General features: G+C 40.9%; 1 protein-coding gene and 48 non-coding genes across 49 annotated transcripts in view; all 49 read right to left on the bottom strand.

Annotated features, from left to right (window-relative positions):
* The window catches only part of LOC114527816, a 65,942-nt gene that overhangs the window by 4,528 nt on the left and 36,045 nt on the right, over positions 1 to 25,369 (bottom strand). The window lies entirely within an intron of this gene.
* Trnae-cuc lies at positions 219 to 290 on the bottom strand. The gene has a single exon. It is a non-coding gene; the product is annotated as a tRNA-Glu (tRNA).
* On the bottom strand, positions 1,140 to 1,211 carry Trnae-cuc. Its single transcript has one exon. It is a non-coding gene; the product is annotated as a tRNA-Glu (tRNA).
* Positions 3,353 to 3,425, bottom strand: Trnaw-cca. Its single transcript has one exon. It is a non-coding gene; the product is annotated as a tRNA-Trp (tRNA).
* Trnae-cuc lies at positions 3,505 to 3,576 on the bottom strand. Its single transcript has one exon. It is a non-coding gene; the product is annotated as a tRNA-Glu (tRNA).
* Positions 3,659 to 3,731, bottom strand: Trnaw-cca. Its single transcript has one exon. It is a non-coding gene; the product is annotated as a tRNA-Trp (tRNA).
* On the bottom strand, positions 3,812 to 3,883 carry Trnae-cuc. The gene has a single exon. It is a non-coding gene; the product is annotated as a tRNA-Glu (tRNA).
* Trnaw-cca lies at positions 3,966 to 4,038 on the bottom strand. Its single transcript has one exon. It is a non-coding gene; the product is annotated as a tRNA-Trp (tRNA).
* Trnae-cuc lies at positions 4,725 to 4,796 on the bottom strand. The gene has a single exon. It is a non-coding gene; the product is annotated as a tRNA-Glu (tRNA).
* On the bottom strand, positions 4,878 to 4,950 carry Trnaw-cca. Its single transcript has one exon. It is a non-coding gene; the product is annotated as a tRNA-Trp (tRNA).
* Positions 5,031 to 5,102, bottom strand: Trnae-cuc. Its single transcript has one exon. It is a non-coding gene; the product is annotated as a tRNA-Glu (tRNA).
* Trnaw-cca lies at positions 5,185 to 5,257 on the bottom strand. The gene has a single exon. It is a non-coding gene; the product is annotated as a tRNA-Trp (tRNA).
* On the bottom strand, positions 5,949 to 6,020 carry Trnae-cuc. The gene has a single exon. It is a non-coding gene; the product is annotated as a tRNA-Glu (tRNA).
* On the bottom strand, positions 6,102 to 6,174 carry Trnaw-cca. The gene has a single exon. It is a non-coding gene; the product is annotated as a tRNA-Trp (tRNA).
* On the bottom strand, positions 6,255 to 6,326 carry Trnae-cuc. The gene has a single exon. It is a non-coding gene; the product is annotated as a tRNA-Glu (tRNA).
* On the bottom strand, positions 6,409 to 6,481 carry Trnaw-cca. Its single transcript has one exon. It is a non-coding gene; the product is annotated as a tRNA-Trp (tRNA).
* On the bottom strand, positions 6,869 to 6,940 carry Trnae-cuc. The gene has a single exon. It is a non-coding gene; the product is annotated as a tRNA-Glu (tRNA).
* On the bottom strand, positions 7,329 to 7,401 carry Trnaw-cca. The gene has a single exon. It is a non-coding gene; the product is annotated as a tRNA-Trp (tRNA).
* On the bottom strand, positions 7,789 to 7,860 carry Trnae-cuc. Its single transcript has one exon. It is a non-coding gene; the product is annotated as a tRNA-Glu (tRNA).
* On the bottom strand, positions 8,096 to 8,167 carry Trnae-cuc. Its single transcript has one exon. It is a non-coding gene; the product is annotated as a tRNA-Glu (tRNA).
* On the bottom strand, positions 8,403 to 8,474 carry Trnae-cuc. Its single transcript has one exon. It is a non-coding gene; the product is annotated as a tRNA-Glu (tRNA).
* On the bottom strand, positions 8,710 to 8,781 carry Trnae-uuc. Its single transcript has one exon. It is a non-coding gene; the product is annotated as a tRNA-Glu (tRNA).
* On the bottom strand, positions 8,864 to 8,936 carry Trnaw-cca. The gene has a single exon. It is a non-coding gene; the product is annotated as a tRNA-Trp (tRNA).
* Positions 9,556 to 9,628, bottom strand: Trnaw-cca. The gene has a single exon. It is a non-coding gene; the product is annotated as a tRNA-Trp (tRNA).
* Trnaw-cca lies at positions 9,863 to 9,935 on the bottom strand. Its single transcript has one exon. It is a non-coding gene; the product is annotated as a tRNA-Trp (tRNA).
* On the bottom strand, positions 10,016 to 10,087 carry Trnae-cuc. Its single transcript has one exon. It is a non-coding gene; the product is annotated as a tRNA-Glu (tRNA).
* Trnaw-cca lies at positions 10,170 to 10,242 on the bottom strand. The gene has a single exon. It is a non-coding gene; the product is annotated as a tRNA-Trp (tRNA).
* On the bottom strand, positions 10,323 to 10,394 carry Trnae-cuc. The gene has a single exon. It is a non-coding gene; the product is annotated as a tRNA-Glu (tRNA).
* On the bottom strand, positions 10,477 to 10,549 carry Trnaw-cca. The gene has a single exon. It is a non-coding gene; the product is annotated as a tRNA-Trp (tRNA).
* Positions 11,132 to 11,203, bottom strand: Trnae-cuc. Its single transcript has one exon. It is a non-coding gene; the product is annotated as a tRNA-Glu (tRNA).
* On the bottom strand, positions 11,439 to 11,510 carry Trnae-cuc. Its single transcript has one exon. It is a non-coding gene; the product is annotated as a tRNA-Glu (tRNA).
* Positions 11,746 to 11,817, bottom strand: Trnae-cuc. Its single transcript has one exon. It is a non-coding gene; the product is annotated as a tRNA-Glu (tRNA).
* On the bottom strand, positions 12,052 to 12,123 carry Trnae-cuc. The gene has a single exon. It is a non-coding gene; the product is annotated as a tRNA-Glu (tRNA).
* On the bottom strand, positions 12,510 to 12,582 carry Trnaw-cca. The gene has a single exon. It is a non-coding gene; the product is annotated as a tRNA-Trp (tRNA).
* Positions 12,662 to 12,733, bottom strand: Trnae-cuc. Its single transcript has one exon. It is a non-coding gene; the product is annotated as a tRNA-Glu (tRNA).
* On the bottom strand, positions 12,816 to 12,888 carry Trnaw-cca. Its single transcript has one exon. It is a non-coding gene; the product is annotated as a tRNA-Trp (tRNA).
* Trnae-cuc lies at positions 12,968 to 13,039 on the bottom strand. Its single transcript has one exon. It is a non-coding gene; the product is annotated as a tRNA-Glu (tRNA).
* Positions 13,274 to 13,345, bottom strand: Trnae-cuc. Its single transcript has one exon. It is a non-coding gene; the product is annotated as a tRNA-Glu (tRNA).
* On the bottom strand, positions 13,574 to 13,645 carry Trnae-cuc. Its single transcript has one exon. It is a non-coding gene; the product is annotated as a tRNA-Glu (tRNA).
* On the bottom strand, positions 13,724 to 13,796 carry Trnaw-cca. The gene has a single exon. It is a non-coding gene; the product is annotated as a tRNA-Trp (tRNA).
* On the bottom strand, positions 13,877 to 13,948 carry Trnae-cuc. The gene has a single exon. It is a non-coding gene; the product is annotated as a tRNA-Glu (tRNA).
* Positions 14,030 to 14,103, bottom strand: Trnaw-cca. The gene has a single exon. It is a non-coding gene; the product is annotated as a tRNA-Trp (tRNA).
* Positions 14,182 to 14,253, bottom strand: Trnae-cuc. Its single transcript has one exon. It is a non-coding gene; the product is annotated as a tRNA-Glu (tRNA).
* On the bottom strand, positions 19,391 to 19,463 carry Trnaw-cca. Its single transcript has one exon. It is a non-coding gene; the product is annotated as a tRNA-Trp (tRNA).
* Trnae-cuc lies at positions 21,929 to 22,000 on the bottom strand. The gene has a single exon. It is a non-coding gene; the product is annotated as a tRNA-Glu (tRNA).
* Positions 24,152 to 24,224, bottom strand: Trnaw-cca. The gene has a single exon. It is a non-coding gene; the product is annotated as a tRNA-Trp (tRNA).
* Positions 24,305 to 24,376, bottom strand: Trnae-cuc. The gene has a single exon. It is a non-coding gene; the product is annotated as a tRNA-Glu (tRNA).
* Positions 24,459 to 24,531, bottom strand: Trnaw-cca. The gene has a single exon. It is a non-coding gene; the product is annotated as a tRNA-Trp (tRNA).
* On the bottom strand, positions 24,612 to 24,683 carry Trnae-cuc. The gene has a single exon. It is a non-coding gene; the product is annotated as a tRNA-Glu (tRNA).

Here is a 25,369-nt window from a genome sequence, read left to right as displayed (position 1 = left end):
TTAGAGGAATCCTTTAGAGATGGTTGACTCTAATTTTTACGACCTGAGAAATGACAAAACGAATTTGACCCCGAAGTGATTTAAACACCTAACCTTTTGATCTGGAGTCAGACGCGCTACCAATTGCGCCACGAGGCCTTAGATAGCGGCACTGAGAATTAAATTGCTAGATAAATATAGTGAAATATTTCGATATTTAAGGAAGAAGAAATGGATAATTCCCACGCCGGGAATCGAACCCGGGTCATGGCGGTGAGAGCGCCAGATCATAGCCACTAGACCACGAGGGAACTTGGTGACACCAGCATTAGAGGAGTCTTTTACAGATGGTTGACTCTAATTTTTACGAACTGAGAAATGACAAAACGATTTTGACCCCGAAGTGATTTGAAAACCTAACCTTCCGATCTGGAGTCAGACGCGCTACCAATTGCGCCATGAGGCCTTAGCTTGCTGCACGGAGCATTAAATTGCAAGATAAATATAGTGAAATATATGGATATTTAAGGAAGAAGAAATAGACAATTCCAACGCCAGGAATCGAACCCGGGTCATGGCGGTGAGAGCGCCAGATCATAGCCACTAGACCACGTGGGAACTTGGTGACACCAGCATTAGAGGAATCTTTTAAAGATGGTTGACTCTAATTTTTACGAACTGAGAAATGACAAAACGAATTTGACCCCGAAGTGATTTGAACACCTAACCTTCTGATCTGGAGTCAGACGCGCTATCAATTGCGCCACGAGGCCTTAGATAGCGGCAATCAGAATTAAATTGCTAGATAAATATAGTGAAATATTTCGATATTTAAGGAAGAAGAAATGGACAATTCCCACGCCGGGAGTCGAGCCCGGGTCATGGCGGTGAGAGCGCCAGATCATAGCCACTAGACCACGTGGGAACTTGGTGACACCAGCATTAGAGGAATCTTTTGAAGATGGTTGACTCTAATTTTTACGAACTGAGAAATGACAAAACGAATTTGACCCCGAAGTGATTTGAACACCTAACCTTCTGATCTGGAGTCAGACGCCCTACCAATTGCACCACGAGGCCTTAGATAGCGGCACTGAGAATTAAATTGCTTGATAAATATACTGAAATATTTTGATATTTAAGGAAGAAGAAATGGACAATTCCCACGCCGGGAATCGAACCCGGGTCATGGCGGTGAGAGCGCCAGATCATAGTCACTAGACCACGTGGGAACTTGGTGACACCAGCATTAGAGGAATCTTTTAAAGATGGTTGACTCTAATTTTTACGAACTGAGAAATGACAAAACGAATTTGACCCCGAAGTGATTTGAACACCTAACCTTCTGATCTGGAGTCAGACGCGCTATCAATTGCGCCACGAGGCCTTAGCTAGCGGCAGCGAGAATTAAATTGCTAGATAAATATAGTGAAATATTTCGATATTTAAGGAAGAAGAAATGGACAATTCCCACGCCGGGAATCGAACCCGGGTCATGGCGGTGAGAGCGCCAGATCATAGCCACTAGACTTTATTGTTATTATTATTAAAAACTTTATTTACCCACGCTAGCCTCGACAGCATATTTATATATAGCTGATTTCCACGAGGGGCGTCACACAAATAATACAATGTAGTATAAGTACTTTAAACAAAGATAGAGTTAAAAATATAAAATACATAAACGTATTTGACACGTGTGGCACAGCATCTTCCACTAGTTTACTGCTATTTCTCGTTTAAAGCAGTTTAAAGTATCTGCCGATTTAGCTGCAGGTGAAAGGTTGTTCCATAGCATGGCGCCGCTGTACTTAAAACTTCTTCTTAGATATTCTGTTCTGGGTTTTGGAAGAATTAAATCCTTTTCACTGCTTCTAAGATTATAAGTATTTTGTTTCACACTCTTTTTACAGAAAGATTCTTTTAGACTTGGGGCGGCGTAGCCATTTAATACTTTGTACATAAATACAGCCTTGGATTTTTCCCTTCTATTTTCGAGTGTTTCCCAGGACAAGGTATTAAGAATATCTAGTGACCTTTCATCGTAGGTGGCACTAGTTATCACCCTTGCTGCGCGGGACTGAAATTTCTGCAGTTTATCTTGAAGCAATTTACCGCAGTTTGACCACAAGGTAGAACAATAGTCAAAATGCGGCTGGATCAGTGCTTTATAAATGGTTTGTAACGTATTGGTGTTGACGTACGGTTTAGCGCGCTTTATAGCTCCGATACCAGAACTTGCTTTCTTGCATATTTTATCAATATGTTTTACCCAACTTAGATTTTCATCAATTGCTACTCCTAAACTTTCAAAAGAATGAATTCATGGTACTGGTTTGTCGTCAAAAATTACAGCATTTTCACCAACCTTATTTTAAGGTTATACGGTGATCCAATAAACATCAATTTGGTTTTAGTTGGGTGGTGTTGTAACTTATTTTTGAAAAGCCAACTATGCAAGTTTTTTAAGTCCTCATTTAGATTTTGGACAAGAGTATCATAGTCATGTGATGATGCAGAAATTACAGTATCGTCAGCATAAAGATAGGGAGTTGTAGATTTTAGGCACTTTGGCATATCATTAATATATATAAAAATAGCAACGGGCCAAGGATTGAGCCCTGTGGAATTCCACATATTATTTGTTTAGGTGACGAAACCTGACTATTGACAAGGCACACTTGTTCTCTCTTTGTCAAATAAGATTCAAACCATTTTAGCTCAGCTCCATGAATTCCAAATTGCGTTTCATTTTTAGTAAAATAGAGTGATCAATTGAATCAATTAAAGCTTTTCTGATATCAAGAAAAACAACCCCATTTAGCATGCCATTGTCCATATTCTCTAACCATCGCACATTTGGATCAGTGCCATGGTTGAGTGATTTGGCCGGAAACCTGATTGATGTTTGGAGAGCAAGAGATTTTGAGATAAATGGTCATATAACTGATCAAAAATTTCCTTCTCAAATATCTTACTTATTATCGGTAGAATTGAGATAGGTCGGTATATGTCACACTTTTGTCTGTTTTCAGATTTAAAAATTGGTGTTATCCTAGCCATTTTCCATGCATCAATATAAGTACATGTGTTGAGAGATAAATTAAAGATGGCGGTTAATGATGCTGCTATTATATCTGCGGATATCCTAAGTATTTTAGCAGGTATATTATCCAAACCCGTCGCTTTTGAGATTTTGAGTTGCCTCAGACTTATGGCAACATTGATTGGGCTAATTAAGGAAAAAGCAAATCGAGGGCCAGAAAAACTATATCCTGAGACCACGTGGGAACTTCGTGACACCAGCATTAGAGGAATCTTTTACAGTTGGTTGACTCTAATTTTTACGAACTGAGAAATGACAAAACGAATTTGACCCCGAAGTGATTTGAACACCTAACCTTCTGATCTGGAGTCAGACGCGCTACCAATTGCGCCACGAGGCCTTAGATAGCGGCAATCAGAATTAAATTGCTAGATAATATAGTGAAATATTTCGATATTTAAGGAAGAAGAAATGGACTATTCCCACGCCGGGAATCGAGCCCGGGTCATGGCGGTGAGAGCGCCAGATCATAGCCACTAGACCACGTGGGAACTTGGTGACACCAGCATTACAGGAATCTTTTGAAGATGGTTGACTCTAATTTTTACGAACTGAGAAATGACAAAACGAATTTGACCCCGAAGTGATTTGAACACCTAACCTTCTGATCTGGAGTCAGACGCGCTACCAATTGCGCCACGAGGCCTTAGATAGCGGCACTGAGAATTAAATTGCTTGATAAATATACTGAAATATTTTGATATTTAAGGAAGAAGAAATGGACAATTCCCACGCCGGGAATCGAACCCGGGTCATGGCGGTGAGAGCGCCAGATCATAGTCACTAGACCACGTGGGAACTTGGTGACACCAGCATTAGAGGAATCTTTTAAAGATGGTTGACTCTAATTTTTACGAACTGAGAAATGACAAAACGAATTTGACCCCGAAATGATTTGAACACCTAACCTTCTGATCTGGAGTCAGACGCGCTACCAATTGCGCCACGAGGCCTTAGATAGCGGCAATCAGAATTAAATTGCTAGATAAATATAGTGAAATATTTCGATATTTAAGGAAGAAGAAATGGACAATTGCCACGCTGGGAATCGAGCCCGGGTCATGGCGTGAGAGCGCCAGATCATAGCCACTAGACCACGTGGGAACTTGGTGACACCAGCATTAGAGGAATCTTTTGAAGATGGTTGACTCTAATTTTTACGAACTGAGAAATGACAAAACGAATTTGACCGGGAAGTGATTTCAACACCTAACCTTCTGATCTTGAGTCAGACGCGTTACCAATTGCGCCACGAGGCCTTAGCCAGCTGCACGGAGCATTAAATTGCAACATAAATATAGTGAAATATATAAGGAAGAAGAAATAGACAATTCCCATGCAGGGGAATCGAACCAGGGTCATGGCGGTGAGAGCGCCAGGTCATAGCCACTAGACCACGTGGGAACTTGATGACACCAGCATTAGAGGAATCTGTTACAGTTGGATTACTCTAATTTTTACCAACTGAGAAATGACAAAACGAATTTGACCCCGAAGTAATTTGAACACCTAACCTTCTGATCTGGAGTCAGACGCGCTACTTATTGTGCCACGAGGCCTTAGCTAGCTGCACGGAACATTAAATTGCAAGATAAATATAGTGAAATATATGGATATTTAGGGAAGAAGAAATGGACAATTCCCACGCCAGGAATCGAACCCGGGTCATGGCGGTGAGAGCGCCAGATCATAGCCACTAGACCACGTGGGAACTTGGTGACAACAGCATTAGAGGAATATTTTACAGTTGGTTGACTCTAATTTTTACCACTGAGAAATCACAAAACGAATTTGACCCCGAAGTGATTTGAACACCTAACCTTCTGATCTGGAGTCAGACGCGCTACCAATTGCGCCACGAGGCCTTAGATAGCGGCAATCAGAATTAAATTGCTAGATAAATATAGTGAAATATTTCTATATTTAAGGAAGAAGAAATGGACAATTCCCACGCCGGGAATCGAACCCGGGTCATAGCGGTGAGAGCGCCAGGTCGTAGCCACTAGACCACGTGGGAACTTGGTGACACCAGCATTAGAGGAATCTTTTAAAGATGGTTGACTCTAATTTTTACGAACTGAGAAATGACAAAACGAATTTGACCCCGAAATGATTTGAACACCTAACCTTCTGATCTGGAGTCAGACGCGCTACCAATTGCGCCACGAGGCCTTAGATAGCGGCAATCAGAATTAAATTGCTAGATAAATATAGTGAAATATTTCGATATTTAAGGAAGAAGAAATGGACAATTGCCACGCTGGGAATCGAGCCCGGGTCATGGCGTTGAGAGCGCCAGATCATAGCCACTAGACCACGTGGGAACTTGGTGACACCAGCATTAGAGGAATCTTTTGAAGATGGTTGACTCTAATTTTTACGAACTGAGAAATGACAAAACGAATTTGACCGGAAGTGATTTCAACACCTAACCTTCTGATCTGGAGTCAGACGCGCTACCAATTGCGCCACGAGGCCTTAGCAGCTGCACGGAGCATTAAATTGCAACATAAATATAGTGAAATATATGGATATTTAAGGAAGAAGAAATAGACAATTCCCATGCAGGGGAATCGAACCAGGGTCATGGCGGTGAGAGCGCCAGGTCATAGCCACTAGACCACGTGGGAACTTGATGACACCAGCATTAGAGGAATCTGTTACAGTTGGATTACTCTAATTTTTACCAACTGAGAAATGACAAAACGAATTTGACCCCGAAGTAATTTGAACACCTAACCTTCTGATCTGGAGTCAGACGCGCTACTTATTTGCCACGAGGCCTTAGCTAGCTGCACGGAACATTAAATTGCAAGATAAATATAGTGAAATATATGGATATTTAGGAAGAAGAAATGGACAATTCCCACGCCAGGAATCGAACCCGGGTCATGGCGGTGAGAGCGCCAGATCATAGCCACTAGACCACGTGGGAACTTGGTGACAACAGCATTAGAGGAATATTTTACAGTTGGTTGACTCTAATTTTTACCACTGAGAAATCACAAAACGAATTTGACCCCGAAGTGATTTGAACACCTAACCTTCTGATCTGGAGTCAGACGCGCTACCAATTGCGCCACGAGGCCTTAGATAGCGGCAATCAGAATTAAATTGCTAGATAAATATAGTGAAATATTTCTATATTTAAGGAAGAAGAAATGGACAATTCCCACGCCGGGAATCGAACCCGGGTCATAGCGGTGAGAGCGCCAGGTCGTAGCCACTAGACCACGTGGGAACTTGGTGACACCAGCATTAGAGGAATCTTTTAAAGATGGTTGACTCTAATTTTTACGAACTGAGAAATGACAAAACGAATTTAACCCCGAAGTGATTTGAACACCTAACCTTCTGATCTGGAGTCAGACGCGCTACCAATTGCGCCACGAGGCCTTAGATAGCGGCACTGAGAATTAAATTGCTTGATAAATATAGTGAAATATATGGATATTTAAGGAAGAAGAAATGGACAATTCCCACGCCGGGAATCGAACCCGGGTCATGGCGGTGAGAGCGCCAGATCATAGCCACTAGCCCACTTGGGAACTTGGTGACACCAGCATTAGAGGAATTTTTTAAAGATGGTTGACTCTAATTTTTACGAACTGAGAAATGACAAAACGAATTTGACCCCGAAGTGATTTGAACAACTAACCTTCTGATCTGGAGTCAGACGCGCTACCAATTTCGCCACAAGGCCTTAGCTAGCTGCACTGAGCATTAAATTGCGAGATAAATATAGTGAAATATATAGATATTTAAGGAGGAAGAAATAGACAATTCCCACGCCGGGAATCGAACCCGGGTCATGGCGGTGAGAGCGCCAGATCATAGCCACTAGACCACGTGGGAACTTGGTGACACCAGCATTAGAGGAATCTTTTACAGATGGTTGACTCTAATTTTTACGAACTGAGAAGTGACAAAACGAATTTGATCCCGAAGTGATTTGAACACCTAACCTTCTGATCTGGAGTCAGACGTGCTACCAATTGCGCCACGAGGCCTTAGCTAGCGGCACTGAGAATTAAATTGCATGATTAATATAGTGAAATATATGGATATTTAAGGAAGAAGAAATGGACAATTCCCACGCCGGGAATCGAACCAGGATGATGGCGGTGAGAGCGCCATATCATAGCCACTAGACCACGTGGGAACTTGGTGACACCAGCATTAGAGGAATATTTTACAGTTGGTTGACTCTAATTTTTACCACTGAGAAATCACAAAACGAATTTGACCCCGAAGTGATTTGAACACCTAACCTTCTGATCTGGAGTCAGACGCGCTACCAATTGCGCCATGAGGCCTTAGCTAGAGGCACTGAGAATTAAATTGCTAGATAAATATAGTGAAATATTTCGATATTTAAGGAAGAAGAAATGGACTATTCCCGCGCCGGGAATCGAGCCCGGGTCATAGCGGTGAGAGCGCCAGATCATAGCGACTAGACCACGTGGGAACTTGGTGACACCAGCATTAGAGGAATCTTTTAAAGATGGTTGACTCTAATTTTTACGAACTGAGAAATGACAAAACGAATTTGACCAAGAAGCGATTTGAACACCTAACCTTCTGATCTGGAGTCAGACGCGCTACCAATTGCGCCACGAGGCCTTAGCTAGAGGCACTGAGAATTAAATTGCTAGATAAATATAGTGAAATATTTCGATATTTAAGGAAGAAGAAATGGACTATTCCCACGCCGGGAATCGAGCCCGGGTCATGGCGGTGAGAGCGCCAGATCATAGCCACTAGACCACGTGGGAACTTGGTGACACCAGCATTAGAGGAATCTTTTAAAGATGGTTGACTCTAATTTTTACGAACTGAGAAATGACAAAACGAATTTGATCCCGAAGTGATTTGAACACCTAACCTTCTGATCTGGAGTCAGACGCGCTACCAATTGCGCCATGAGGCCTTAGCTAGAGGCACTGAGAATTAAATTGCTAGATAAATATAGTGAAATATTTCGATATTTAAGGAAGAAGAAATGGACAATTCCCACGCCGGGAATCGAACCCGGGTCATGGCGGTGAGAGCGCCAGATCATAGCCACTAGACCACGTGGGAACTTGGTGACACCAGCATTAGAGGTATCTTTTACAGATGGTTGACTCTAATTTTTACGAACTGAGAAATGACAAAACGAATTTGACCCCGAAGTGATTTGAACACCTAACCTTCTGATCTGGAGTCAGACGCGCTATCAATTGCGCCACGAGGCCTTAGCTAGTGGCAGCGAGAATTAAATTGCTAGGTAAATATAGTGAAATATTTCGATATTTAAGGAAGAAGAAATGGACAATTCCCACGCCGGGAATCGAACCCGGGTCATGGCGGTGAGAGCGCCAGATCATAGCCACTAGACCACGTGGGAACTTGGTGACACCAGCATTAGAGGAATCTTTTACAGATGGTTGACTCTAATTTTTACGAACTGAGAAGTGACAAAACGAATTTGATCCCGAAGTGATTTGAACACCTAACCTTCTGATCTGGAGTCAGACGCGCTACCAATTGCGCCACGAGGCGTTAGCTAGCGGCAGTGAGAATTAAATTGCAAGAAAAATATAATGAAATATATGGATATTTAAGGAAGATGAAATAGAAAATTCCCACGCCGGGAATCGAACCCGGGTCATTACGTTGAAAGCGCCAAATCATAGCCACTAGACCACGTGGGAACTTCGTGACACCAGCATTAGAGGAATCTTTTACAGTTAGTTGACTCTAATCTTTACGAACTGAGAAATGACAAAACGAATTTGACCCCGAAGTGATTTGAACACCTAACCTTCTGATCTGGAGTCAGACGCGCTACCAATTGCGCCACGAGGCCTTAGCTAGCGGCACTGAGAATTAAATTGCATGATAAATATAGTGAAATATATGGATATTTAAGGAAGAAGAAATGGACAATGGACGACTTGCGCTTTAGACTAATTTCTTACCTCGGCGATAAAAAGGACATTTTCTGAAAGATCTTACTTAATTTAGTGCAAATGCAAAGTTTGGCTGCGAAATCTTGTGAAATACGGAAAATATAGCCATGCGAAGTTGTCGATTTTTGTATACTTTTGTATTACGCGCGGAAATGTGTAACTAAATTAGTTACACGCTTCCGGTTCTAATACAAAAGTATACAAAATTTGCCAACTTCGCGTGGCTATATTTTCCGTATTTTACAACATTTCGCAGCCAAACTTTGCATTTGCACTAATTTAAGTAAGATCTTTCTAGCTGTGATGATTTATTTTCTTCTAGTTACTTCGATCAAAAATTAGTCTAAAGCGCAAGTCGTCCATTCCCACGCCGGGAATCTAACCCGGGTCATGGCGGTGAGAGCGTCAGATCATAGCCACTAGACCACGTGGGAACTTAGTGACACCAGCATTAGAGGAATCTTTTAAAGATGTTTGACTCTAATTTTTACGAACTGAGAAATGATAAAACGAATTTGACCCCGAAGTGATTTGAACACCTAACCTTCTGATCTGGAGTCAGACGCGCTACCAATTGCGCCACGAGGCCTTAGCTAGCGGCACTGAGAATTAAATTGCATGATAAATATAGTGAAATATATGGATATTTAAGGAAAAAGAAATGGACAATTCCCACGCCGGGAATTGAACCCTGGTCATGGCGGTGAGAGCGCCAGATCATAGCCACTAGACCACGTGGGAACTTGGTGACACCAGCATTAGAGGAATCTTTTACAGATGGTTGACTCTAATTTTTACGAACTGAGAAATGACAAAACGAATTTAACCCCGAAGTGATTTGAACACCTAACCTTCTGATCTGGAGTCAGACACGCTACCAATTGCGCCACGAGGCCTTAGCTAGCGGCACTGAGAATTAAATTGCTAGATAAATATAGTGAAATATTTCGATATTTAAGGAAGAAGAAATGGACAATTCCCACGCCGGGAATCGAACCCGGATCATGGCGGTGAGAGCGCCATATCATAGCCACTAGACCACGTGGGAACTTGGTGACACCAGCATTAGAGGAATGTTTTACAGATGGTTGACTCTAATTTTTACGAACTGAGAAATGACAAAACGAATTTGACCCCGAAGTGATTTGAACACCTAACCTTCTGATCTGGAGTCAGACGCGCTACCAATTGCGCCACGAGGCCTTAGCTAGCGGCAGTGAGAATTAAATTGCAAGAAAAATATAATGAAATATATGGATATTTAAGGAAGATGAAATAGATAATTCCCACGCCGGGAATCGAACCCGGGTCATTGCGGTGAGAGCGCCAGATCATAGCCACTAGACCACGTGGGAACTTCGTGACACCAGCATTAGAGGAATCTTTTACAGTTGGTTGACTTTAATTTTTACGAACTGAGAAATGACAAAACGAATTTGACCACGAAGTGATTTGAACACCTAACCTTCTGATCTGGAGTCAGACGCGCTACCAATTGCGCCACGAGGCCTTAGCTAGCGGCACTGAGAATTAAATTGCTAGATAAATATAGTGAAATATTTCGATATTTAAGGAAGAAGAAATGGACAATTCCCACGTTGGGAATCGAACCCGGGTCATGGCGGTGAGAGCGCCAGATCATAGCCACTAGACCACGTGAGAACTTGGTGACACCAGCATTAGAGGAATCTTTTACAGATGGTTGACTCTAATTTTTACGAACTGAGAAATGACAAAACGAATTTGACCCCGAAGTGATTTGAACACCTAACCTTCTGATCTGGAGTCAGACGCGCTATCAATTGCGCCACGAGGCCTTAGCTAGCGGCACTGAGAATTAAATTGCTAGATAAATATAGTGAAATATTTCGATATTTAAGGAAGAAGAAATGGACAATTCCCACGCCGGGAATCGAACCCGGGTCATGGCGGTGAGAGCGCCAGATCATAGCCACTAGAACACCTAACCTTCTGATCTGGAGTCAGACGCGCTACCAATTTCGCCACGAGGCCTTAGCTAGCGGCACTGAGAATTAAATTGCTAGATAAATATAGTGAAATATTCGATATTTAAGGAAGAAGAAATGGACAATTCCCACGCCGGGAATCGAACCCGGGTCATGGCGGTGAGAGCGCCATATCATAGCCACTAGACCACGTGGGAACTTGGTGACACCAGCATTAGAGGTATCTTTTACAGAATGTTGACTCTAATTTTTACCAACTGAGAAATGACAAAACGAATTTGACCCCGAAGTGATTTGAACACCTAACCTTCTGATCTGGAGTCAGACGCGCTATCAATTGCGCCACGACGCCTTAGCTAGCGGCAGCGAGAATTAAATTGCTGGATAAATATAGTGAAATTTTTCGATATTTAAGGAAGAAGAATTGGACAATTCCCACGCCGGGAATCGAACCCGGGTCATGGCGGTGAGAGCGCCATATCATAGCCACTAGACCACGTGGGAACTTGGTGACACCAGCATTAGAGGAATTTTTTACAGTTGGTTGACTCTAATTTTTACGAACTGAGAAATGACAAAACGAATTTGACCCCGAAGTGATTTGAACAACTAACCTTCTGATCTGGAGTCAGACGCGCTACCAATTGCGCCACAAGGCCTTAGCTAGCTGCACTGAGCATTAAATTGCGAGATAAATATAGTGAAATATATGGATATTTAAGGAAGAAGAAATAGACAATTCCCACGCCGGGAATCGAACCCGGGTCATGGCGGTGAGAGCGCCAGATCATAGCCACTAGACCACGTGGGAACTTGGTGACACCAGCATTAGAGGAATCTTTTACAGTTGGTTGACTCTAATTTTTACGAACTGAGAAATGACAAAACGAATTTGACCCGAAGTGATTTGAACACCTAACCTTCTGATCTGGAGTCAGACGCGCTACCAATTGCGCCACAAGGCCTTAGCTAGCTGCACTGAGCATTAAATTGCGAGATAAATATAGTGAAATATATGGATATTTAAGGAAGAAGAAATAGACAATTCCCACGCCGGGAATCGAACCCGGGTCATGGCGGTGAGAGCGCCAGATCATAGCCACTAGACCACGTGGGAACTTGGTGACATCAGCATTAGAGGAATCTTTTACAGTTGGTTGACTCTAATTTTTACGAACTGAGAAATGACAAAACGAATTTGACCCCGAAGTGATTTGAAACTAACCTTCTGATCTGGAGTCAGACGCGCTACCAATTGCGCCACAAGGCCTTAGCTAGCTGCACTGAGCATTAAATTGCGAGATAAATATAGTGAAATATATGGATATTTGAAGAAGAAGAAATAGACAATTCCCACGCCGGGAATCGAACCCGGGTCATGGCGGTGAAGCGCCAGATCATAAACACTAGACCACGTGGGAACTTGGTGACACCAGCATTAGAGGAATCTTTTACAGATGGTTGACTCTAATTTTTACGAACTGAGAAATGACAAAACGAATTTAACCCCGAAGTGATTTGAACACCTAACCTTCTGATCTGGAGTCAGACACGCTACCAATTGCGCCACGAGGCCTTAGCTAGCGGGAATGAGAATTAAATTGCTAGATAAATATAGTGAAATATTTCGATATTTAAGGAAGAAGAAATGACAATTCCCACGCCGGGAATCGAACCCGGATCATGGCGGTGAGAGCGCCATATCATAGCCACTAGACCACGTGGGAACTTGGTGACACCAGCATTAGAGGAATGTTTTACAAATGGTTGACTCTAATTTTTACGAACTGAGAAATGACAAAACGAATTTGACCCCGAAGTGATTTGAACACCTAACCTTCTGATCTGGAGTCAGACGCGCTACCAATTGCGCCACGAGGCCTTAGCTAGCGGCACTGAGAATTAAATTGCTAGATAAATATAGTGAAATATTTCGATATTTAAGGAAGAAGAAATGACAATTCCCACGCCGGGAATCGAACCCGGGTCATGGCGGTGAGAGCGCCAGATCATAGCCACTAGACCACGTGGGAACTTGTGACACCAGCATTAGAGGAATCTTTTACAGATGGTTGACTCTAATTTTTACGAACTGAGAAATGACAAAACGAATTTGACCCCGAAGTGATTTGAACACCTAACCTTCTGATCTGGAGTCAGACGCGCTACAATTGCGCCACGAGGCCTTAGTCTAGCGGCACTGAGAATTAAATTGCATGATAAATATAGTGAAATATATGGATATTTAAGGAAGAAGAAATGGACAATTCCCACGCCGGGAATCGAACCCGGGTCATGGCGGTGAGAGCGCCAGATCATAGCCACTAGACCACGTGGGAACTTGGTGACACCAGCATTAGAGGAATCTTTTAAGATGGTTGACTCTAATTTTTACGAAGTGAGAAATGACAAAACGAATTTAACCCCGAAGTGATTTGAACACCTAACCTTCTGATCTGGAGTCAGACGCTCTACCAATTGCGCCACGAGGCCTTAGATAGCGGCACAGAATTAAATTGCTATAAATACAGTGAAAATTTGATATTTAAGGAAGAAGATATGGACAATTCCCACGCCGGGAATCGAACCCGGGTCATGGCGGTGAGAGCGCCAGATCATAGCCACTAGACCACGTGGGAACTTTGACACCAGCATTGAGGAATCTTTTAAGATGGTTGACTCTAATTTTTACGAACTGAGAAATGACAAAACGAATTTGACCCCGAAGTGATTTGAACACCTAACCTTCTGATCTGGAGTCAGACGCGCTACCAATTGCGCCACGAGGCCTTAGCTAGCGGCACTGAGAATTAAATTGCATGATAAATATAGTGAAATATATGGATATTTAAGGAAGAAGAAATGGACAATTCCCACGCCGGGAATCGAACCCGGGTCATGGCGGTGAGAGCGCCAGATCATAGCCACTAGACCACGTGGGAACTTGGTGACACCAGCATTAGAGGAATCTTTTAAGATGGTTGACTCTAATTTTTACGAACTGAGAAATGACAAAACGAATTTGACCCCGAAGTGATTTGAACACCTAACCTTCTGATCTGGAGTCAGACGCGCTACCAATTGCGCCAACGAGGCCTTAGCTAGCGGCATGAGAATTAAATTGCTAGATAAATATAGTGAAATATTTGATATTTAAGGAAGAAGAAATGGACAATTCCCACGCCGGGAATCGAACCCGGGTCATGGCGGTGAGAGCGCCAGATCATAGCCACTAGACCACGTGGGAACTTGGTGACACCAGCATTAGAGGAATCTTTTAAAGATGGTTGACTCTAATTTTTACGAACTGAGAAATGACAAAACGAATTTGACCCCGAAGTGATTTGAACACCTAACCTTCTGATCTGAGTCAGACGCGCTATCAATTGCGCCACGAGGCCTTAGCTAGCGGCAGGAGAATTAAATTGCTAGATAAATATAGTGAAATATTTCGATATTTAAGGAAGAAGAAATGGACAATTCCCACGCCGGGAATCGAACCCGGGTCGGCGGTGAGAGCGCGGATCATAGCCACTAGACTTTATTTTATTGTTATTAAAAACTTTATTTACCCACGCTAGCCTCGACAGTATTTATATATAGCTGATTTCCACGAGGGGCGTCACACAAATAATACAATGTAGTATAAGTACTTTAAAAAAAGATAGAGTTAAAAATATAAAATACATAAACGTATTTGACACGTGTGGCACAGCATCTTCCACTAGTTTACTGCTATTTCTCGTTTAAAGCATTTAAAGTATCTGCCGATTTAGCTGCAGGTGAAAGGTTGTTCCATAGCATGGCGCCGCTGTACTTAAAACTTCTTCTTAGATATTCTGTTCTGGGTTTTGGAAGAATTAAATCCTTTTCACTGCTTCTAAGATTATAAGTATTTTGTTTCACACTCTTTTTACAGAAAGATTCTTTTAGACTTGGGGCGGCGTAGCCATTTAATACTTTGTACATAAATACAGCCTTGGATTTTTCCCTTCTATTTTCGAGTGTTTCCCAGGACAAGGTATTAAGAATATCTAGTGACCTTTCATCGTAGGTGGCACTAGTTATCACCCTTGCTGCGCGGGACTGAAATTTCTGCAGTTTATCTTGAAGCAATTTACCGCAGTTTGACCACAAGGTAGAACAATAGTCAAAATGCGGCTGGATCAGTGCTTTATAAATGGTTTGTAACGTATTGGTGTTGACGTACGGTTTAGCGCGCTTTATAGCTCCGATACCAGAACTTGCTTTCTTGCATATTTTATCAATATGTTTTACCCAACTTAGATTTTCATCAATTGCTACTCCTAAACTTTCAAAAGAATGAATTCATGGTACTGGTTTGTCGTCAAAAATTACAGCATTTTCACCAACCTTATTTTTAAGGTTATACGGTGATCCAATAAACATCAATTTGGTTTTAGTTGGGTGGTGTTGTAACTTATTTTTGAAAAGCCAACTATGCAAGTTTTTTAAGTCCTCATTTAGATTTTGGACAAGAGTATCATAGTCATGTGATGATGCAGAAATTACAGTATCGTCAGCATAAAGATAGGGAGTTGTAGATTTTAGGCACTTTGGCATATCATTAATATATAATAAAATAGCAACGGGCAAGGATTGAGCCTGTGGAATTCCACATATTAATTTGTTTAGGTGACGAAACCTGACTATTGACAAGGCACACTTGTTCTCTCTTTGTCAAATAAGATTCAAACCATTTTAGCTCAGCTCCATGAATTCCAAATTGCGTTTTCATCTTTTTTAAAAAAATGAGTGATCAATTGAATCAATAAAAAGCTTTTCTGATATCAAGAAAACAACCCATTTAGCATGCCATTGTCCATTTCTCTAACCATTGATCGCACATTTGGATCAGTGCTTGTCATGGTTGAGTGATTTGGCCGGAAACCTGATTGATGTTTGGAGAGCAAGAGATTTTGAGATAAATGGTCATATAACTGATCAAAAATTTCCTTCTCAAATATCTTACTTATTATCGGTAGAATTGAGATAGGTCGGTAATTGTCACACTTTTGTCTGTTTTCAGATTTAAAAAATTGGTGTTATCCTAGCCATTTTCCATGCATCAAATATAAGTACATGTGTTGAGAGATAAATTAAAGATGGCGGTTAATGATGGTGCTATTATATCTGCGGATATCCTAAGTATTTTAGCAGGTATATTATCCAAACCCGTCGCTTTGAGATTTTGAGTTGCCCAGACTTATGGCAACATTGATTGGGCTAATTAAGGAAAAAGCAAATCGAGGGCCAGAAAAAACTTATCGGAGCAATCCTGAGAACCACGTGGAACTTGTGACACCAGCATTAGAGGAATCTTTTACAGTTGGTTGACTCTAATTTTTACGAACTGAGAAATGACAAAACGAATTTGACCCCGAAGTGATTTGAACACCTAACCTTCTGATCTGGAGTCAGACGCGCTACCAATTGCGCCGAGCCTTAGATAGCGGCAATCAGAATTAAATTGCTAGATAAATTTAGTGAAATATTTCGATATTTAAGGAAGAAGAAATGGACAATTCCCACGCCGGGAGTCGAGCCCGGGTCATGGCGGTGAGAGCGCCAGATCATAGCCACTAGACCACGTGGGAACTTGGTGACACCAGCATTAGAGGAATCTTTTGAAGATGGTTGACTCTAATTTTTACGAACTGAGAAATGACAAAACGAATTTGACCCCGAAGTGATTTGAACACCTAACCTTCTGATCTGGAGTCAGACGCCCTACCAATTGCACAACGAGGGCCTTAGATAGCGGCACTGAGAATTAAATTGCTTGATAATATACTGAAATATTTTGATATTTAAGGAAGAAGAAATGGACAATTCCCGCGCCGGGAATCGAACCCGGGTCATGGCGGTGAGAGCGCCAATCATAGTCACTAGACCACGTGGGAACTTGGTGACACCAGCATTAGAGGAATCTTTTAAAGATGGTTGACTCTAATTTTTACGAACTGAGAAATGACAAAACGAATTTGACCCAAGTGATTTGAACACCTAACCTTCTGATCTGGAGTCAGACGCGCTACCAATTGCGCCACGAGGCCTTAGATAGCGGCAATCAGAATTAAATTGCTTGATAAATATAGTGAAATATTTCGATAGTTAAGGAAGAAGAAAATGGACAATTCCCACGCCGGGAATCGAGCCCGGGTCATGGCGGTGAGAGCGCCAGATCATAGCCACTAGACTTTATTGTTATTTATTAAAACTTTATTTACCCACGCTAGCCTCGACAGCATATTTATATATAGCTGATTTCCACGAGGGGCGTCACACAAATAATACAATGTAGTATAAGTACTTTAAAAAAAATAGAGTTAAAAATATAAAATACATAAACGTATTTGACACGTGTGGCACAGCATCTTCCACTAGTTTACTGCTATTTCTCGTTTAAAGCAGTTTAAAGTATCTGCCGATTTAGCTGCAGGTGAAAGGTTGTTCCATAGCATGGCGCCGCTGTACTTAAAACTTCTTCTTAGATATTCTGTTCTGGGTTTTGGAAGAATTAAATCCTTTTCACTGCTTCTAAGATTATAAGTATTTTGTTTCACACTCTTTTTACAGAAAGATTCTTTTAGACTTGGGGCGGCGTAGCCATTTAATACTTTGTACATAAATACAGCCTTGGATTTTTCCCTTCTATTTTCGAGTGTTTCCCAGGACAAGGTATTAAGAATATCTAGTGACCTTTCATCGTAGTGGCACTAGTTATCACCCTTGCTGCGCGGGACTGAAATTTCTGCAGTTTATCTTGAAGCAATTTACCGCAGTTTGACCACAAGGTAGACAATAGTCAAAATGCGGCTGGATCAGTGCTTTATAAATGGTTTGTAACGTATTGGTGTTGACGTACGGTTTAGCGCGCTTTATAGCTCCGATACCAGAACTTGCTTTCTTGCATATTTTATCAATATGTTTTACCCAACTTAGATTTTCATCAATTGCTACTCCTAAACTTTCAAAAGAATGAATTCATGGTACTGGTTTGTCGTCAAAAATTACAGCATTTTCACCAACCTTATTTTTAAGGTTATACGGTGATCCAATAAACATCAATTTGGTTTTAGTTGGGTGGTGTTGTAACTTATTTTTGAAAAGCCAACTATGCAAGTTTTTTAAGTCCTCATTTAGATTTTGGACAAGAGTATCATAGTCATGTGATGATGCAGAAATTACAGTATCGTCAGCATAAAGATATAGGGAGTTGTAGATTTTAGGCACTTGGCATATCATTAATATATAATAAAAATAGCAACGGGCAAGGATTGAGGCCTGTGGAATTCCACATATTATTTGTTTAGGTGACGAAACCTGACTATTGACAAGGCACACTTGTTCTCTCTTTGTCAAATAAGATTCAAACCATTTTAGCTCAGCTCCATGAATTCCAAATTGCGTTTTCATCTTTTTTAGTAAAATAGAGTGATCAATTGAATCAATTAAAGCTTTTCTGATATCAAGAAAAACAACCCCATTTAGCATGCCATTGTCCATATTCTCTAACCATTAATCGCACATTTGGATCAGTGCTGTCATGGTTGAGTGATTTGGCCGGAAACCTGATTGATGTTTGGAGAGCAAGAGATTTTGAGATAAATGGTCATATAACTGATCAAAAATTTCCTTCTCAAATATCTTACTTATTATCGGTAGAATTGAGATAGGTCGGTATATGTCACACTTTTGTCTGTTTTCAGATTTAAAAATTGGTGTTATCCTAGCCATTTTCCATGCATCAATATAAGTACAGGTGTTGAGAGATAAATTAAAGATGGCGGTTAATGATGCTGCTATTATATCTGCGGATATCCTAAGTATTTTAGCAGGTATATTATCCAAACCCGTCGCTTTTGAGATTTTGAGTTGCCTCAGACTTATGGCAACATTGATTGGGCTAATAAGGAAAAAGCAAATCGAGGGCCAGAAAAACTATCGGAGCAATCCTGAGACCACGTGGGAACTTCGTGACACCAGCATTAGAGGAATCTTTTGAAGATGGTTGACTCTAATTTTTACGAACTGAGAAATGACAAAACGAATTTGACCCCGAAGTGATTTGAACACCTAACCTTCTGATCTGGAGTCAGACGCCCTACCAATTGCACAACGAGGCCTTAGATAGCGGCACTGAGAATTAAATTGCTTGATAAATATACTGAAATATTTTGATATTTAAGGAAGAAGAAATGGACAATTCCCGCGCCGGGAATCGAACCCGGGTCATGGCGGTGAGAGCGCCAGATCATAGTCACTAGACCACGTGGGAACTTGGTGACACCAGCATTAGAGGAATCTTTTAAAGATGGTTGACTCTAATTTTTACGAACTGAGAAATGACAAAACGAATTTGACCCCGAAGTGATTTGAACACCTAACCTTCTGATCTGGAGTCAGACGCGCTACCAATTGCGCCACGAGGCCTTAGATAGCGGCAATCAGAATTAAATTGCTTGATAAATATAGTGAAATATTTCGATATTTAAGGAAGAAGAAATGGACAATTCCCACGCCGGGAATCGAGCCCGGTCATGGCGGTGAGAGCGCCAGATCATAGCCACTAGACTTATTGTTATTATTATTAAAAACTTTATTTACCCACGCTAGCCTCGACAGCATATTTATATATAGCTGATTTCCACGAGGGGCGTCACACAAATAATACAATGTAGTATAAGTACTTTAAAAAAAGATAGAGTTAAAAATATAAAATACATAAACGTATTTGACACGTGTGGCACAGCATCTTCCACTAGTTTACTGCTATTTCTCGTTTAAAGCAGTTTAAAGTATCTGCCGATTTAGCTGCAGGTGAAAGGTTGTTCCATAGCATGGCGCCGCTGTACTTAAAACTTCTTCTTAGATATTCTGTTCTGGGTTTTGGAAGAATTAAATCCTTTTCACTGCTTCTAAGATTATAAGTATTTTGTTTCACACTCTTTTTACAGAAAGATTCTTTTAGACTTGGGGGCGGCGTAGCCATTTAATACTTTGTACATAAATACAGCCTTGGATTTTTCCCTTCTATTTTCGAGTGTTTCCCAGGACAAGGTATTAAGAATATCTAGTGACCTTTCATCGTAGGTGGCACTAGTTATCACCCTTGCTGCGCGGGACTGAAATTTCTGCAGTTTATCTTGAAGCAATTTACCGCAGTTTGACCACAAGGTAGAACAATAGTCAAAATGCGGCTGGATCAGTGCTTTATAAATGGTTTGTAACGTATTGGTGTTGACGTACGGTTTAGCGCGCTTTATAGCTCCGATACCAGAACTTGCTTTCTTGCATATTTTATCAATATGTTTTACCCAACTTAGATTTTCATCAATTGCTACTCCTAAACTTTCAAAAGAATGAATTCATGGTACTGGTTTGTCGTCAAAAATTACAGCATTTTCACCAACCTTATTTTTAAGGTTATACGGTGATCCAATAAACATCAATTTGGTTTTAGTTGGGTGGTGTTGTAACTTATTTTTGAAAAGCCAACTATGCAAGTTTTTTAAGTCCTCATTTAGATTTTGGACAAGAGTATCATAGTCATGTGATGATGCAGAAATTACAGTATCGTCAGCATAAAGATAGGGAGTTGTAGATTTTAGGCACTTTGGCATATCATTAATATATAATAAAAATAGCAACGGGCCAAGGATTGAGCCTGTGGAATTCCACATATTATTTGTTTAGGTGACGAAACCTGACTATTGACAAGGCACACTTGTTCTCTCTTTGTCAAATAAGATTCAAACCATTTTAGCTCAGCTCCATGAATTCCAAATTGCGTTTTCATCTTTTTTAGTAAAATAGAGTGATCAATTGAATCAATTAAAGCTTTTCTGATATCAAGAAAAACAACCCCATTTAGCATGCCATTGTCCATATTCTCTAACCATTATCGCACATTTGGATCAGTGCTGTCATGGTTGAGTGATTTGGCCGGAAACCTGATTGATGTTTGGAGAGCAAGAGATTTTGAGATAAATGGTCATATAACTGATCAAAAATTTCCTTCTCAAATATCTTACTTATTATCGGTAGAATTGAGATAGGTCGGTATATGTCACACTTTTGTCTGTTTTCAGATTTAAAAATTGGTGTTATCCTAGCCATTTTCCATGCATCAATATAAGTACATGTGTTGAGAGATAAATTAAAGATGGCGGTTAATGATGGTGCTATTATATCTGCGGATATCCTAAGTATTTTAGCAGGTATATTATCCAAACCCGTCGCTTTTGAGATTTTGAGTTGCCTCAGACTTATGGCAACATTGATTGGGCTAATTAAGGAAAAAGCAAATCGAGGGCCAGAAAAACTATCGGAGCAATCCTGAGACCACGTGGGAACTTCGTGACACCAGCATTAGAGGAATCTTTTACAGTTGGTTGACTCTAATTTTTACGAACTGAGAAATGACAAAACGAATTTGACCCCGAAGTGATTTGAACACCTAACCTTCTGATCTGGAGTCAGACGCGCTACCATCATGCGCCACGAGGCCTTAGATAGCGGCAATCAGAATTAAATTGCTAGATAAATTTAAGTGAAATATTTCGATATTTAAGGAAGAAGAAATGGACAATTCCCACGCCGGGAGTCGAGCCCGGGTCAATGGCGGTGAGAGCGCCAGATCATAGCCACTAGACCACGTGGGAACTTGGTGACACCAGCATTAGAGGAATCTTTTGAAGATGGTTGACTCTAATTTTTACGAACTGAGAAATGACAAAACGAATTTGACCCCGAAGTGATTTGAAACCTAACCTTCTGATCTGGAGTCAGACGCCCTACCAATTGCACCACGAGGCCTTAGATAGCGGCACTGAGAATTAAATTGCTTGATAAATATACTGAAATATTTTGATATTTAAGGAAGAAGAAATGGACAATTCCCACGCCGGGAATCGAACCCGGGTCATGGCGGTGAGAGCGCCAGATCATAGTCACTAGACCACGTGGGAACTTGGTGACACCAGCATTAGAGGAATCTTTTAAAGATGGTTGACTCTAATTTTTACGAACTGAGAAATGACAAAACGAATTTGACCCCGAAGTGATTTGAACACCTAACCTTCTGATCTGGAGTCAGACGCGCTATCAATTGCGCCACGAGGCCTTAGCTAGCGGCAGCGAGAATTAAATTGCTAGATAAATATAGTGAAATATTTCGATATTTAAGGAAGAAGAAATGGACAATTCCCACGCCGGGAATCGAACCCGGGTCATGGCGGTGAGAGCGCCAGATCATAGCCACTAGACTTTATTGTTATTATTATTAAAAATTTATTTACCCACGCTAGCCTCGACAGCATATTTATATATAGCTGATTTCCACGAGGGGCGTCACACAAATAATACAATGTAGTATAAGTACTTTAAACAAAGATAGAGTTAAAAATATAAAATACATAAACGTATTTGACACGTGTGGCACAGCATCTTCCACTAGTTTACTGCTATTTCTCGTTTAAAGCAGTTTAAAGTATCTGCCGATTTAGCTGCAGGTGAAAGGTTGTTCCATAGCATGGCGCCGCTGTACTTAAAACTTCTTCTTAGATATTCTGTTCTGGGTTTTGGAAGAATTAAATCCTTTTCACTGCTTCTAAGATTAGTATTTTGTTTCACACTCTTTTTACAGAAAGATTCTTTTAGACTTGGGGCGGCGTAGCCATTTAATACTTTGTACATAAATACAGCCTTGGATTTTTCCCTTCTATTTTCGAGTGTTTCCCAGGACAAGGTATTAAGAATATCTAGTGACCTTTCATCGTAGGTGGCACTAGTTATCACCCTTGCTGCGCGGGACTGAAATTTCTGCAGTTTATCTTGAAGCAATTTACCGCAGTTTGACCACAAGGTAGAACAATAGTCAAAATGCGGCTGGATCAGTGCTTTATAAATGGTTTGTAACGTATTGGTGTTGACGTACGGTTTAGCGCGCTTTATAGCTCCGATACCAGAACTTGCTTTCTTGCATATTTTATCAATGTTTTACCCAACTTAGATTTTCATCAATTGCTACTCCTAAACTTTCAAAAGAATGAATTCATGGTACTGGTTTGTCGTCAAAATTACAGCATTTTCACCAACCTTATTTTTAAGGTTATACGGTGATCCAATAAACATCAATTTGGTTTTAGTTGGGTGGTGTTGTAACTTATTTTTGAAAAGCCAACTATGCAAGTTTTTTAAGTCCTCATTTAGATTTTGGACAAGAGTATCATAGTCATGTGATGATGCAGAAATTACAGTATCGTCAGCATAAAGATAGGGAGTTGTAGATTTTAGGCACTTTGGCATATCATTAATATATAATAAAAATAGCAACGGGCCAAGGATTGAGCCCTGTGGAATTCCACATATTATTTGTTTAGGTGACGAAACCTGACTATTGACAAGGCACACTTGTTCTCTTTTGTCAAATAAGATTCAAACCATTTTAGCTCAGCTCCATGAATTCCAAATTGCGTTTTCATCTTTTTTAGTAAAAGAGTGATCAATTGAATCAATTAAAGCTTTTCTGATATCAAGAAAAACAACCCCATTTAGCATGCCATTGTCCATATTCTCTAACCATTAATCGCACATTTGGATCAGTGCTGTCATGGTTGAGTGATTTGGCCGGAAACCTGATTGATGTTTGGAGAGCAAGAGATTTTGAGATAAATGGTCATATAACTGATCAAAAATTTCCTTCTCAAATATCTTACTTATTATCGGTAGAATTGAGATAGGTCGGTATATGTCACACTTTTGTCTGTTTTCAGATTTAAAAATTGGTGTTATCCTAGCCATTTTCCATGCATCAATATAAGTACATGTGTTGAGAGATAAATTAAAGATGGCGGTTAATGATGCTGCTATTATATCTGCGGATATCCTAAGTATTTTAGCAGGTATATTATCCAAACCCGTCGCTTTTGAGATTTTGAGTTGCCTCAGACTTATGGCAACATTGATTGGGCTAATTAAGGAAAAAGCAAATCGAGGGCCAGAAAAACTATCGGAGCAATCCTGAGACCACGTGGGAACTTCGTGACACCAGCATTAGAGGAATCTTTTACAGTTGGTTGACTCTAATTTTTACGAACTGAGAAATGACAAAACGAATTTGACCCCGAAGTGATTTGAACACCTAACCTTCTGATCTGGAGTCAGACGCGCTACCAATTGCGCCACGAGGCCTTAGATAGCGGCAATCAGAATTAAATTGCTAGATAAATATAGTGAAATATTTCGATATTTAAGGAAGAAGAAATGGACTATTCCCACGCCGGGAATCGAGCCCGGGTCATGGCGGTGAGAGCGCCAGATCATAGCCACTAGACCACGTGGGAACTTGGTGACACCAGCATTACAGGAATCTTTTGAAGATGGTTGACTCTAATTTTTACGAACTGAGAAATGACAAAACGAATTTGACCCCGAAGTGATTTGAACACCTAACCTTCTGATCTGGAGTCAGACGCGCTACCAATTGCGCCACGAGGCCTTAGATAGCGGCACTGAGAATTAAATTGCTTGATAAATATACTGAAATATTTTGATATTTAAGGAAGAAGAAATGGACAATTCCCACGCCGGGAATCGAACCCGGGTCATGGCGGTGAGAGCGCCAGATCATAGTCACTAGACCACGTGGGAACTTGGTGACACCAGCATTAGAGGAATCTTTTAAGATGGTTGACTCTAATTTTTACGAACTGAGAAATGACAAAACGAATTTGACCCCGAAATGATTTGAACACCTAACCTTCTGATCTGGAGTCAGACGCGCTACCAATTGCGCCACGAGGCCTTAGATAGCGGCAATCAGAATTAAATTGCTAGATAAATATAGTGAAATATTTCGATATTTAAGGAAGAAGAAATGGACAATTGCCACGCTGGGAATCGAGCCCGGGTCATGGCGTTGAGAGCGCCAGATCATAGCCACTAGACCACGTGGGAACTTGGTGACACCAGCATTAGAGGAATCTTTTGAAGATGGTTGACTCTAATTTTTACGAACTGAGAAATGACAAAACGAATTTGACCGGGAAGTGATTTCAACACCTAACCTTCTGATCTTGAGTCAGACGCGCTACCAATTGCGCCACGAGGCCTTAGCCAGCTGCACGGAGCATTAAATTGCAACATAAATATAGTGAAATATATGGATATTTAAGGAAGAAGAAATAGACAATTCCCATGCAGGGGAATCGAACCAGGGTCATGGCGGTGAGAGCGCCAGGTCATAGCCACTAGACCACGTGGGAACTTGATGACACCAGCATTAGAGGAATCTGTTACAGTTGGATTACTCTAATTTTTACCAACTGAGAAATGAC

The sequence above is a fragment of the Dendronephthya gigantea genome, unplaced genomic scaffold (genome assembly GCF_004324835.1).
Source record: "Dendronephthya gigantea isolate DGI-Jeju-01 unplaced genomic scaffold, DenGig_1.0 000047F, whole genome shotgun sequence".
Lineage (NCBI taxonomy): Eukaryota > Metazoa > Cnidaria > Anthozoa > Malacalcyonacea > Nephtheidae > Dendronephthya > Dendronephthya gigantea.
Note: the sequence above shows the minus strand (reverse complement) of the source record. Positions and strands in the feature narration are given on the sequence as shown.